Raw genomic sequence first — 14209 nt, forward strand, 5'->3', positions numbered from 1 at the left:
CGATGGTGAATAGGAGAGCTAAATCAGAAATCTTTCTCCTCAAACTTTCACATATACTAAAGTAATATTCTTTTTTTTTTAGTTAATCTTTTTCCACCACTCATCTTTTCTCGAATTTCTTTTCCTTTTTTCATTTCAAGCTTTCAGATGTATGAGTTGTTACTTAATAGGCAGAATATCTTCATATATACGTATCATTAAAAGCCTATTTCTCAAGTTTTAGGTTTCAGTGTTTCCTTTCTGACACTATTGCACAGTGTAACGTAGTGTGGCTGGCAGACTTCATTTCAGTCTTTGGAGCAAAACCAGCAAGTGAACCTGTATTTTAATTGCTCCAAGCGAAGTCTGAGTCTTGACTCAGACTGAGTCCAAGTTAAGATGCTTATGGGTTAAGCAACATACCTCTAAGAAACTAACAATACCTTTACTAATAAGCACAGAACTATTGTGTGTTAATTCACAATTATATCACTGCAAGTAATACTGTGTTATAATGCTATTGCTTATCATTAGTATTGGTATTGATGCACGGTTTTATGCACATGAATGCACACAGACGTGCAAACAAACAATATTACTTTGTAATTCTGTTTCTTTTCCTCCTCCTGCCCTCAATATTAAGGTCCAAGTGTATCCCTTACAGATTTCCTTCCTTCTTACTCCACCCTCCCATGCTAGACTTTTGCACCTAGGCCTGATGGAGAGTCGGGTGGATTGTCTAAAGGGGTCCTTCCACTGTCCGGGGGGTTTGAGTCTGCAGGTCAGCCTCTCTGTGGTGAGGAGGGAGGGTGTCTGCCCTCCTGCCATTGCAGATTTCCCCCCCTTCTTCATTCTCCATCTGGTTTTGTACCGTATTCTCCAGTTTGCTTTTCCTGAACCCACCTTTTCACCACCCTGGCAGCTTCTTTTTTCCACTTGGACGCCTCCCATATAAACAACACACTCATAATTACTTTTTTCTCTTTGGTCCAAATTCATACCCACGCTGTAGCCTAGGCAATCTTGGCTTAGTGTGATATTACTGATACAGCTAGCCAAATGAGGGTGGCCGTACATCCCAAGACCTCCTTTCTGACCCTGTGGTTCATGCTAATTACCTTTCATCTACACCATACGCTCTTTGGATAGCATTGTCTGACTCTAGTGTTGACTCCCCTACCTGATTCTAATTAAGCATAAGCAGTTTCTTATCTTAAGGCCAGATAGCTTGTATATCAGAGCAACAATAAAACCCATTTTGAGCTCACACCGTATCTCTACCGTTAAATAGTTTTCGTCATACTCTGGCTAGTCTGGAGATCTGGTGTTTTCAGCAGGATGTGTTGCTCACTATTTTGTAAGCATGATATATTTTTAAGAATACTAGTTAACACCTACTTTTGAATGATTTAGTTTATTAATTTATATTGGAGACTAGATGATATAAAGTAATTCTTATGTTTGTTTTGAAACGGACTGAAGACTTCTAGGTATCCTTGTCATATAGCACCGGCTAAAAATGAAGGTGAAAATCAATATAGTTAAACAAGACTGGGTATATTAAGATCTTTACATGACTTCTCTGATCTCTGTGAATCTGAATGCATAATTCTCATTAATACTGATAGAAGTTGTCGGCTTTAGCTCAAGGACATAAGACCCAATAGCAAATTAAATATTCACAAAAGGGACTTCATAATTAGGATTCCAGACAGCATGTTATTAAACATTTGTAGCTGTTTAATGCCTGCTTTGGGTGTGATGGAAATCTTGCAACCTGTTGTGGGATGAAATGGTTGTATAGAGGGAGTTCTTAAAAAGAACAGTTTATCTTCAATCTGTAGCTCTCGTAATTACCTACTTCCTCCATCTGTCAGGTTCCCAGGACAGGTAGGAAGTGGGATTCCTGCAAAGATTTTCTTTTGCCTTAATCCACTTGGTTTTTACTAAAGGAGAAGAAATTCTGTTCCCTGTAATTTACATTTTTCTTTTTTTCTTTTTTTTTTTTCTTTGAGGTTGAAAGTGTATACTAGAGGGCATTAAGGGTTTTAGAAACAAACGTGGAGGTATTAGGTTGTCCAAGAGAGGCATACAGGGTAGGTCAAATTCATGGCATTCTCATGTTCCAGACTTTTTTTTAGCAGGCTATAACTCAGTTGCAGTATGTTTTGTAAGCTTTATTATTTTAAATACAGTTATAACAGACGAAAAGTTGGGAAGCTAACTTCTAGAGCAGACATTGAAGAACAAATAAGCATGTGAGAAGGAGAAAATAAATGCTATTTTGAAAAGGACTATTTTGCTTTCACTGAGCAACTTCTGTACTGGTTTTCTCCCTAACCCTTTCAAGTTAACAAGGGAGATGATCGCTTACTGTTCTGGCATTGCTAACTTACCTGAACCTTGAAGACCTCAGTGGTGGATAATGTCTTTACAGATCCCTACTGGCAGTCCCATTTTCATGAAAATAAGTTTTTCAATTTTATTTTTAATTAGTAAATGTTTATAATATATGGAGCTAAAATGTCTCCTGCTCTGACAAGTATTTCAGTCAGGGCATTGCACTTTATATGGTGTCCATGGAAACTAGATAATTTTAAAATACAGTCGCCTATGGTTCCTGGTCTTTTAAAAATAAAGCTATGCCTGACTCAAATAAGAAACCAGCAGTTTGGAAAATGTAGGCAAATGTATTGAGAGTCCCTACTAATATTGCTTGCATGGGGTGGTGAAACAACAATGTGTGATCTCGGGTTTCTGTTTGTTCTTTTTGGTTTAACTGACATGAATGCTAAGCATGTAATTTGTATGTATTTAAGCACTGTTAACCTGTAAATTATCCACAGGATTAAATGTTAGTGTTAAATGAATATCCCTAAAAATAATTACACCATCACACACTAAGAAGATAATGGAAAAGTTCAGTACAGCACAGACCACACAGGTGCTAGAACAAATAATAGAGTTCTTGTTTTCATATGAGTGACCTGCATTGCATCTATAGGTTTACTCTTTTATTGTTGTTCTATCATGTGAACTTTAAAAAAAAAAAAAAAAAAAAGAGCGTGATAGCTTGTGTTTTCCCGTTGTAAATGTGTGAACTCATCCCTTGTGGATGAACTGAGACATCAGTTCTTTGATCAGTCTCTGCATCTTGTTTTCAGTCCTCTATATAGGAACTAATTCCATCTAGAAGGAAAGGGAGTAGTCAGAGTTTTTAGTTTTGGACTCTTGTGAAAGCATATTGTAGAGATCTGTGGTAGAAATGGTAAAATTTGTATGAATGAGCTATGAATGGGACCCTAAGGGTGTGGAAGAAGGTTATAAGAGGCAAAGTTTGAAGGCACCTAGATCATCAGACCACCAAGATCACAGCACAGATAAATGAAAGGTTTTCTAGACCCCTAGATGGGGAAAACAAAGGATAGACAAAGGGAAATAAGGGGCAGATGGAAGATATTAGGACGATGGAGGGAAGATGAAGAACAGGAGTAAAAACATCAGACACCCCAATGAGGAGGCAGAGCTTAATCCCCCTAGGGACAAGACAGAATGGAGGGACTGAAGGTCACAGTTGCTGTCAACTCATAAAGGGTACATAAAGCATAACCACATGACAAAGTCTTGATAGTTGGTGTCTCTTCTCTCTGACGGCATAGTGAGAACGGACAGGCAAGTTCAGTACATGTGTTTCGCTGCTTGTGAATATGTGGATATGAGAAAATGAGTACAAATGGGGTTTTTTTGTTTGTTTTCATATGATCACCTTTCTCCCTTTATTGAGGTCTCACATTAAGCTTTCCTACGTTAGTTCAGCTTTGTTGCCCCAATATTGCTATGATATTCCAAGCAAATGTTAGTCCGCAGAATTGCCCTGGTTCTGGCAGCTCAGATCTCAGTACATGGTTCTGGATATGGGACACTTCAGTAAGGGTTTTCCATTTATGCCAAAGGAAAAATTATCCGTGATTTGTTCAGGATAGGTGAAAATCTTACAGATACAAGGCTGTAGAAATCTTCATCTAATTTTGTGTAAGCCCAAACTTTTCCGACAGGACTTAGGAAAGATTTGTGCAATATTTAAATTTTACCAGTTAAAAAAAAAAAATGTAAAGTTCATGTAACAAATGTAGTCCTATTCTAGTGCCACTCAACTTATACATGTTGTAATACATGTATAACATTATTTATGTAATACAGATAGGTTTCTGTTTGTATTGCATGTTGTTTATAGGATTACATCCATGCTTTGTTACAGATGGCACTTATTCTGACATAGACTTTGGTTACATAACTATGTACTCTTTTTATTAAAAATAGTGGTTTTACAATGTGTAAAACCATATCTCCCTTTGGATCAGGTTCAGGCTGAGTATGAAACAAGAGAAGACCAGAGAATGTGTATTTCAAAGCTACTATTACCACACTATTAGAAGTACAAATCAGAATCGTTATGTCTAAAGTGCTATTCCACATTCTGAATTAACTATTTTTTTAATCTCAGTGAGCAGACGGTGCCTAATTTTAATGCCATGTTGTCTCATGTTTAACATATGTTAATCTATCAAACCTTTATTAGAACTCTTAACATAATTTGCTTAAAAATTGTTTTTTATCTAGGTTTCTTTTGTTGTGGGCAGGATCAAGTGTTTTTTAAAATTTAATTCCCTAATACAACTTCTTCCAAGTTTATGGATTTTGTTGTTTTGTTTTTAGTTTTTATCCCCTCAATAATAGAAGTAATCCTGTCTAATCAACTAGAAGTGTTTATTTCTAATGGATTAGGGCAAGATCTAGAGTTTTCAGTGAAGCTTTGCATTGGGCAGAGTAAATAAATAAAAATGTGCATTTAAAATAATGGAAAAATGTATCCAACCCTTATAGGAGGTTTAATGAGGAGGGTGATCTTCCCTCTAGCTGGTAGCAATGCTGAAGATGCTAAAACTGTCTGTTCTAGACTGATATAAACAAACATGAAATTATTTTCAGTTTTCTTTAAGGCATTTCAGCCATCTTCTAAAGAACTCCTATTTTTGTCAGCTCACAATTTCAGTGAAGCTAAAAGAGCTCTGCCTGTGACTGTGAACTTTCAGAGTTTGGAGGATTAATATATTAATTATTAATTTATTTAAAAAGATAAAATTGGATTTACTGTTGTAGAATCGTGGCCTACAGAGACTCAATGCATCTGAGACAGGTTTCTGAATGATTTCTCTGTAATGCGTCTCCTGTAGTTGTATCACAATTACAGTTAAAAGGTGTGAAAATGTCAAAAGCTTGATACTCCTCTGAAGGCTGGCAAAACAGTCGTCCCCCCCCCCCCCCCATTTTTATTCAGTTGAGCTATTTGTTGAGCATCTCTAATTACAGTGACTTTTAAAAGTGTGCTCATTGTATAGCTAATCTACTGGCTTGTAGAATTTTCTCCTATTCAGATGCACAACCACGGAGCTTTCACTGTGAAATGTATCAAATATGAAATTGGGCTGTGCTCTTTGATTAAAATTCTCCAGTTACATGATAATTACAGGTTATGATTACAGGTATCAAAATTAATTACAGCATTTCAATTATACTGTTTTATACAATGATGGTGTTATTTACATGAAATTGTAAAAATGCTTGGAAATATATTGATGGAAAATATGACAAAATCTCCATCCTCCTAGAAGAGGAGATTTAATCATTTGGAGATTTTGATCAACACTTTGAGAGTGAGGATGCTTGAATAAAAAAAAAAAAATAGTGGCAGAGAAGACAAAAGATACATGTTTATCTGATTCAATTAATGGAATGGTTCAAAGCAGCTCCTGACCAGATCAGTGGGCATACTGTGTTTTATTGTAGGTATAGAACAGTGTTTTCTGGAATTGAATACTAGTTTGGTGAATGATGAATAGGGCAGGATGAAAAATTATTATTATAGCATCTCTGATTGTTCAAAGGGAGCTGCTGGAGCACAGGAAGGCTTTCTTTCTAGTTTCCTGGAAGTTTGACTTGGCTATGCTACTGTTTCCCTTCCTCAACTACTTTTAGGGTAAAATGTTCTTGTTTGTTTGATGGAATTACAAATATATCATCTGTAAATACACATAAAAGTGCATGCGCTTGCATACACGTATTTTTTATTTCTTTTCTGACTATGCCTATACCTTATCAAGTCGTTGATGTTTAAGCATGGCGAAGACCAGAGCATCACTATTTTTAGCATTTTATTTTTGTATCATGATTTCATTGATTTTTTTTCCCCCTCATTTATGATTTTTTTAAAGGTAGCTGTCATTAAAATAAATGGAGGTACTTTTCTGTTCATTTGAATGGCAGTTAATGTCAAAACAAAATTTGTTAGAATCTATTTTACCTTGTAATGAAATTTGCAATGCTATATTTGCTACATAACCAAGAACATTATGAAAATTAAGTACTGCACCTGCTCAGTATTTAATATTTATTCTTGCATAAAAATATCTAGCTCATTTCAGATGTTTTCCCTAAAACACCAAAAGGCTGCTTCTCTTTTAAGGACACTTAATATACAAACTAGTAATTTTTATTTACCATCTCCCTTTTATGTAGAGCAGAGAAACAACGTGAACTCAGGTTGTAGGCATGTTTTGCAAGGTTCCAGTACACAAAACAGATTAATGGGTCTGAAATGTTTATCCTGATTCCTTGTGATAAATTTTGGGCTGCGGAGGTTTGAAACCCTTAAGACAGTGACTCAGAAAATCTATGTTTATAATGAAAACACCAGCTCAGCCTTACATCTCATACTGCTACAAAAATAAACAATAGCATTTTGATGCTAATGAATCCTTTTTCTAAATGAGATGTCACTAAGCAGATATTAAGTATATCAGAGTCATGACAAGTTTTTATATGTTTTAATCTCAAACCGTTGTTAGTTGCAGAACACTAAAGATTACATAGCATTTCTAAATACATGTAATCCCCAGAGTCATTGAAGCTTGTGACACGTTATAAGCGTTCTTATTAAATCTGTAGAACTTCTGTCTGATTTTTGCTTTGCCAGACTCCAAAAGTAAATAATAGGCTGGAAGGGTGATGGTATATCTATAAAGAAAAGTGAATTCCAGGAAGAACTGGAATAATATGTGATGAAACAGAGATATACATTAGTGCTATATCTGTATGTTGTCTTGAGGTTAGATTATGTATGTATGTATGTGTTGTATAAAAAACCTAAATTGGATTACTGTGCTTGACTTAGCATATTTGAAATGAAAAGAGTACAAGCAGATTTTGTACATCAGCAGCAGCCTGCAGTGCAGTTATGGGGAAGACCTACCTGTATGGTATTATGGACCTGTTCAGTGGGCATGCATAGGGTCTTGCTTTAGGATACAGAAAGTCTTCTCAGGAAGATTTCTGGGTAGATTCTGGGAGAAACCAGATTTTCTTTTAAATGGTACCTTCACAGCTCTGTCAACGCAAATTTTGGGTTTACGATGCAGTATTCTCTACTATTTGCATTTTATTTTATAATGAAAACATTACTGTCGTCTTGTTAAGATGAAATATTTGTCTTTACCTCTTGCACCGTTGACTAGTACTCTTTTGTTTACAGATTTGCATGTGCTGCACTATAGGAAGGATGATTTGCTTTAATTCATATATATGTCAAACAGTTGTTAAACCTCCCCCTTTACCCTCTGAAAATGCTACTTTTGCCCTTCATTTTTCAGAGTGCTCCTCCGTTTTCTTTTGGATTGGTAGGGTTTTTTTTTTTTAATTTTTCTTTTTTCCTCTTTTAAATTCTGGTAGCTGTAGTAGCACCTTGCATCCCTTCTAATTCCCTGGAGTCTGGCTAATTATTAGGCCTCCTTTCCACTGTTAACTGGGGTCAGTTTGTACTCGGTTTGTATATGGCTACATCCACTTACTACAGCAGCTCTTACCTTTTGAGTCAACTGTTGCAGCTAGCTGCATTCCTTTTCCCCCAAGGTTTTGGTTCTGCAGGCAGGCTTTGACCCTAATGCTTCTACTGTCTTATGCAAATAAATGGCTGGGTACATTACTGTTAATTCATACCTGCCAGCAATATGGTTGAGGCCTGTAGTAGTAGTTTAAAAAAAAAAAAAAAAATCATAGCCAACCAGTCAAACCATTTATTTGCCTCAAGACCTAAATGACACTTAGAGCAACCCTATTGATTTTACTCAAGTTATACTGAGATTTCATTTCAGAATCTCTCTTTTGTTCTCCCTAATTCAGACTGTAATCCTTTTTCTTTTTATTTCTAATATTAGAAAGAGCACAGTAGTCTGTAGCATAGAAATTAATTTTGTAATTAATTTGTATTTTGTATTTCTTTAGTGCCTTCCCAGTCTACTTTTATGTATATTGGTAACAAGTGACAATGTAAACTGCAGCGTTTGGCTTCTTACAGGAAGCTGTAAATGCTATGCAGCCAAAAATGCACCCCATTTGTTCAGAGCAAACAGGTGAACTACTGTGAAGTTCGAGAAACCCTGCTTCTCTCAGGCCAAAGAGTGGGGAAGCAAACTGAGAGCTGCTTGAGGTCTTCTGATCACCAGCTGGAGGGTCTAGCTTATTTCAGGCACCTGTTGAAACAGGGAAAGACAGGAGTCAAACCTTAAAACTATGAATTTATTAATTACATGATTGCTTACACCTGAAGGTAATTAACAACCAGCTCAGTCCATGACATCTTATTAATTGCTGTGTAGCATCCCTACTGTAATGTGAAGTCACTCTTGTGCACTAGTGTTTGCAAGTTTTTAGAGTTCAGTTCAAGTTGCAGGATAGCTCTTTGTAGAAGTTAAATTCTAGTAGCAATAAAGTCTATGAAATCTGATGTGTGGTTCATAACTAAAAGACTGCAATTCCTTTTTCAAGCACCGGAGAGGAATTTGGGCTTTAGTAAAAACTAAATAGTATCTGTAGCACATTGCAGTCTAGGAAGCCGGGAAAATGAATATATGCTAGAGAAATTACGGACGTCCAACAATGGGCTTCCCTACTGCTACATGTAAAATATGTTATTAAATAGAAAGGATCACTGTGAAACTTCCAGAAAGGTTCTTGGGCACTGCTGGTTTGAAGTTCAATTTTATTGTGAGGTTCCTCAGCTGAGAGTGTTTGATGATGTTCTTTAGAGAAGCTCTTTAATGCATAAAGTACATAGAAGGAAATACTCCAAGAAATTTGCCTGCTCAGAAGATTGCATATTTCTTAGAGAAGGAGAAGGACAAAATAACTTGAGGAAAGAAGCAGTTTCCTGAATGTTTACTTAGTCCTGTGTGGAGATCTGAGTTACTTTTGGGAGCTGAAAAATAAACTTTTATTTCCCATAAGGGGAAAATATTTTCACTATGTTTCATGTTTTTAAAAAGCCTTAATGATACAAGTAGAATTTCTATAGAATTTCCTTTCTTATTTCCCCCTTTCTTCCCTCTTTTTAGTCCTCGTTCTTCCATTAAACTTGTATAGCAAATTACAATTTTGGGGTATTTTAATACATTTTTGTTGTAACGATCATCTATTTCTTAAGCCTAGGACATTTTAAATTAAAATATACTTGCTTTATACAGTGGCACACACACACAAAAATGCTGGCTGATTTGTTTTGAGGTACAGACGGTACTTGATTCGAGAGCAAAAATCACCTTATAACTAGTGGAAAATAAAATGGTTAAGGAGGAGAGGGAACTATTACTGGCCTAAGCCAGGAAAGCAATTAACATAATCATAACATTTTAAAAGGCATAAGGTTTTCTAAGAAAGTCTCCTTAGCTCTATTTAATCTGTTACCATTTGGCATACGAAAGAAACTGTGTTTTAATGACCCTATAATTTTGTGTGTGTGTGTGTGTGTGAATAAAGGGAACAGAACTTATGAGAGAAGTAAGCGTGGAGCAGGAGTGGACTTTGTAGCATCTGCCTAACCATAACTAGATTAGGAACAGTCGTCTTCATAAATTGGAGGGTTGTTGTAAGAAGTGTCCTTTGAATAGAATTAGTTTTTGCCTGAATTGAATTATGCACATGAAAAATGATTATAAGCAAGCCCCAAGACTAAAAAAGATTAATTACAGGCCTATTATTAGAAGCTTCTTTTGCATAATCCTATTAGCTTAATCACATGTTCATTTTCCCCATATTTATGGGAACACATTTACTAATTTTATGTAATTGAATACACTGCCTTTTCTTTGTTTTTATATGTTGATTTTTTTTAGCTTTTTTTTAACAATGTCATTTCAGTCTCTTCTCCCTCCTCAAAGAATGATTTACTTTAGATACAACGCAGAACAGTTAACAATGAAGAGCAATTTCCTATATAAAGTATTAGGCCTCTTTCCCAACAGTGAACCACTATATTGGAACATTAGACTTATTTTAAAAAAAAAAGTGTAAATGTTTGGTTTTGGTATTTTATCAGATTTATCATTATGATCTAAAAATTAGACAAAGTAACAGCTGGCTGTTATGTCGTCATATCATAATTATGATCAGCTCTGACTTCTGCCTTCAAATGGAAAACATTTTATTTGACTGATACAGTATGATTCTTAGAAATCATGCAGAGAGTTACTCTTCTGAAAATTAATTGCCCTGAACATTAGATTTTAAACCTTTGGCTGTCTCAAGAAAGGCAAGACTGAATCTATTGGCTTACTCTGTTCCTTCCCATGGTTGGCATACTCTGGCTGTCAAATCGTAGGTATATTTCATGGAAATTTTCTGTCTCAGATGCCGTAGCTTATAGCATGCTAATGCACTGGAGGCAGGTACATGTTTGTAAAGCATACTAATGATAGCACCGGGAGAAAAATGAGGGAAGTAATTTTTTTTTAATTCAGTGCAGGGTGTGGATGTGGACATGATGAACTGGACTGATAGTAGCTTCTTAGTGTATGGAAATCATCTATGGTGTGCACTCGCAGAGCCAAGACAAAAAATCCAGTCATTTAATGAATAATTGTGTCATATTGTGTACAAGAAAGGAGTAGAATTAAAGCAGCACAGATGCAAATGTTTCTTAGCTTCTGATGGAATTTTCAGTCTTAATCTCCTGGAAACATTTCTGGGAAGTAAACAGGAGATCATATGTATTAGAACCAAGCGCACCCACTGCTGAATGGCTGGCATGAATCAAGAACGCTCCACAGGATGTTTGAAGTAGTGCTGAAAAGGAGGGGACATATGTAAGTTGGGTGGGAGCTGCAAGCAGCGGAAGAATCGGTACCTTCTCTGCTCTTCCATCCAGAGCAAAGCCATGTGTGGACCCTCAGAGGTAACTGAAGACCTGTCTGTGTACTACCTAAATAGCTGTTTCATGCTAAATGTCTCGGGCTTTCCAAATCCCAGTCTGCATGTGAATGCTTTTCACTTGAAGCTGTCTTTGCAGGGTTTGGTACAAAGTTCTCCCCTTGAGAATAGTTATTGCTCTAGCCTGTAGCAGCACTAGTTCACGCTGGTGTGTTTTCTTTCTTCTGTGCTGAAGTAGAGAATATATTGCAGAAAATAGCTTTGTGGAACACATTTTTTCTTATCCTTTCTGTCCCCACATAAATAGCTTGTCTTCCTGTTTCTACTTAATAGACTGTGGGTACTTGCAGATGGAAATATTAAAAGATATAGCAGGAGGAATCAAAATGTAATAAATCTGTTTCTAAACGGTCATATGTTTGCCAGATTTTTATACATCAGGCAGAATACAAGCCATAGGTCTCTAGGTTTTGAAATTTCAATAATTTCTTAGGTAGTAAAGTAATAACTGAATCTTGTTAGCTCTGGGCCAGTTTGTTTCCTGAGTGCACTCTAATATTAAAAACAAAGCAAAAAAAACCCTCACTATAATCTAAAAAATGTTTAGAAAACTCACCTAGCTATCCATCAAACCAAGAAGTTTTTCTGTTGTGTTGCCAGTGAATAGAAACTGTTGGTTCATATAACAGGGAGAATAGCATTTAATATGTTTCTAGTTCCCAGCAGTAAACTCGAACAATTCCCAGCATAACCTCTGTTGCTGTCTTATCACTCTTCTTGGCATATATAAGTCACTGCTGAAAGAAGATACAGCTTCTTGCATTTTTTCAGGGCATAAATAAATATAGGTATATAATAATGGTATATTAGAGATATGTATTTATAGATACATACTGCTGGTATATATATGTATAGGTATGGACTGTTTTATGACGCTTATTTTGAAATGAAAATTGAAATTTGTTAATGCAGTAATAGAAATGAGATATAAAATGAGAGAAAACATAGGCTGTACTTTGTCGTCTTGAAAGAATTTGGGTTTTTTCTTTTGTTTGGCAGGTTTTGGATCGTTTTGATTTTTAAAAATCCTTTTTTCTTGTATATTTGGCCTGATGCAATGCAAAGCCAGCTTAACATGGTTCATGTTGGTAACAGTAGAATAAACAGTTCTATACAGCAGTATTTGCTTGTATGTAGTTTATTAAATCAAAAATGCTGATGTTCCCCCAAATTAGTCATACTTGCCTCCTTCAAAGCATTACCTTATTGTAACAGAATACTAAATAAAAGAGAAAGTATTATAGTAACGGAGAGATCCTACCCTGGCTGGTTTTGGTGATACAGTAGTAGTTGTCACACAGCCAGCAAACAGTAGAGCTGTTAACTAACCATCTGTTCTTCGAATACTGTCAACAAAAGAAGTTGTATTTAGGCGGCTGGATTTCCCCAAACAGTTGGAGGTGGTGGGGAAGATAACTTTTTTTTTTTTTTGGGGGGGGGGTTATTTCCATCTTGGTCTTTGTGGCAAGAGTTCCTGCTGTCTAATTGGGTGTAAAATGTTCCTATATGCTATTTTTTTGTCCTTTGTTTCTATCTGTCTGCAGTCTCTTTCTCCTGTTCCATTTGGTTGTGATTTTTTCATCTTTGAAATGAAGAGCTAGCTTGGGCTCTGCTCTGGGTAGTTAAGGAGGACCAAGGCTAGCTGTCCTAATGGCTACGTGTGGACTAGATGGGAATATTTAGTGCTGGAGGTTGGGGGAGAAAAACTTTCCCTTGGAACTTAAAGAGGAGGTGCTGTATGGAAGGAAGTGGGTAATTCCTGCACATGCAATACTGTTTCTGCTCATTTTTGTAAGCTGTTTTTTTTTGTTGTTGTTTTTGCTTTGGAGCTGTGTGTATGAAAATAGGACTATTGCTTCTGTCAATCTTTTGACTCAGGGTTTATATATCGTATTGGATAGAACCTGCTTGCAAGGTGTAGAGGCATAAGATGAGGGCAAATTGCTTTCTTCATTTCTCTGTGTTCACGGTCCTGAAGGAAGATTACTGCTTATCCTGAAGTCTGACTGAAGCCTCTTCAGTTTAGTGTTCAAAAGAGTTTTCCTTTTCTCCAAGTCTTGTTATAGCATTCCTTTGTAGCGGATGCCTCAGTTTTTCTGCCTGCCTAGCAAAAGTCCAGGCTCTGGGAGGATGATTTGTCTTCAGTTTGCTGTTCTTTCTCTTTAAAGCAAAAAAAGCTTTCATGTGGTGGTTTTTCAACATATGCATATATCCCCTGCTGTACCTAGAAATGCAACTTTAGTTAATGCAGCCACACTGAATTGGCTCTATGAATGAACTTTAGCTGGCCGAGTGGTGCTGTGGAACTGTAGCATAAGTAATCTGTATGTGGACTTTTAGGTTAAGACAAAAATGGGTTGGAGGGAGCAAAGAAAACAAAGACAAACACCTGTGGGTGCTCTCCTTGTCAGATCATGCCTTGATCTTGGATATGCATGTGTGTGTAGAGTTGAAGTCCTTGGTCTGCTTGGCCATAATGAGCTAGCAAAACCTGTAAGAGTGACCTTAAAACCTCCTGACGCAAATAATTACATCTATGCTGAAATGTTCTGATGAGTAAGGATGGGATTACTTGACAGGATGTGTTTTATACTTATTTTTCAAATAAAGCATGTCTTCAAAATCTTAGGAAACATTGCTGCAGCTGCTGTACAGTACCTTTAATAGGTAGGGTGGAATAATGATAATCTGTTTTTTTAAAAAAAAAAAAAAAAAAAGGCTTTGTGTTCCCCTAATCCTGGTGGGGCTGGAGAGTTTCCAGGCATAATTCAGGATTTTCTGGAAGTCTATTTTAATTTGATTTAATTACGGCAGTCTACTTAACACCTGCAACACAATAACAAAACCTTTACAGTATTGCATGACACACATGCCTGAGGCTAATGTACCCCTACAAGTTGTGCTTCCACTTGAA

General features: G+C 36.4%; 1 long non-coding RNA gene across 1 annotated transcript in view; it reads left to right on the plus strand.

The window, feature by feature from the left end:
* Positions 1-14209, plus strand: part of LOC104145398 (uncharacterized) — a 55679-nt gene that overhangs the window by 9757 nt on the left and 31713 nt on the right. The window lies entirely within an intron of this gene.

The sequence above is a fragment of the Struthio camelus genome, chromosome 6 (genome assembly GCF_040807025.1).
Source record: "Struthio camelus isolate bStrCam1 chromosome 6, bStrCam1.hap1, whole genome shotgun sequence".
Lineage (NCBI taxonomy): Eukaryota > Metazoa > Chordata > Aves > Struthioniformes > Struthionidae > Struthio > Struthio camelus.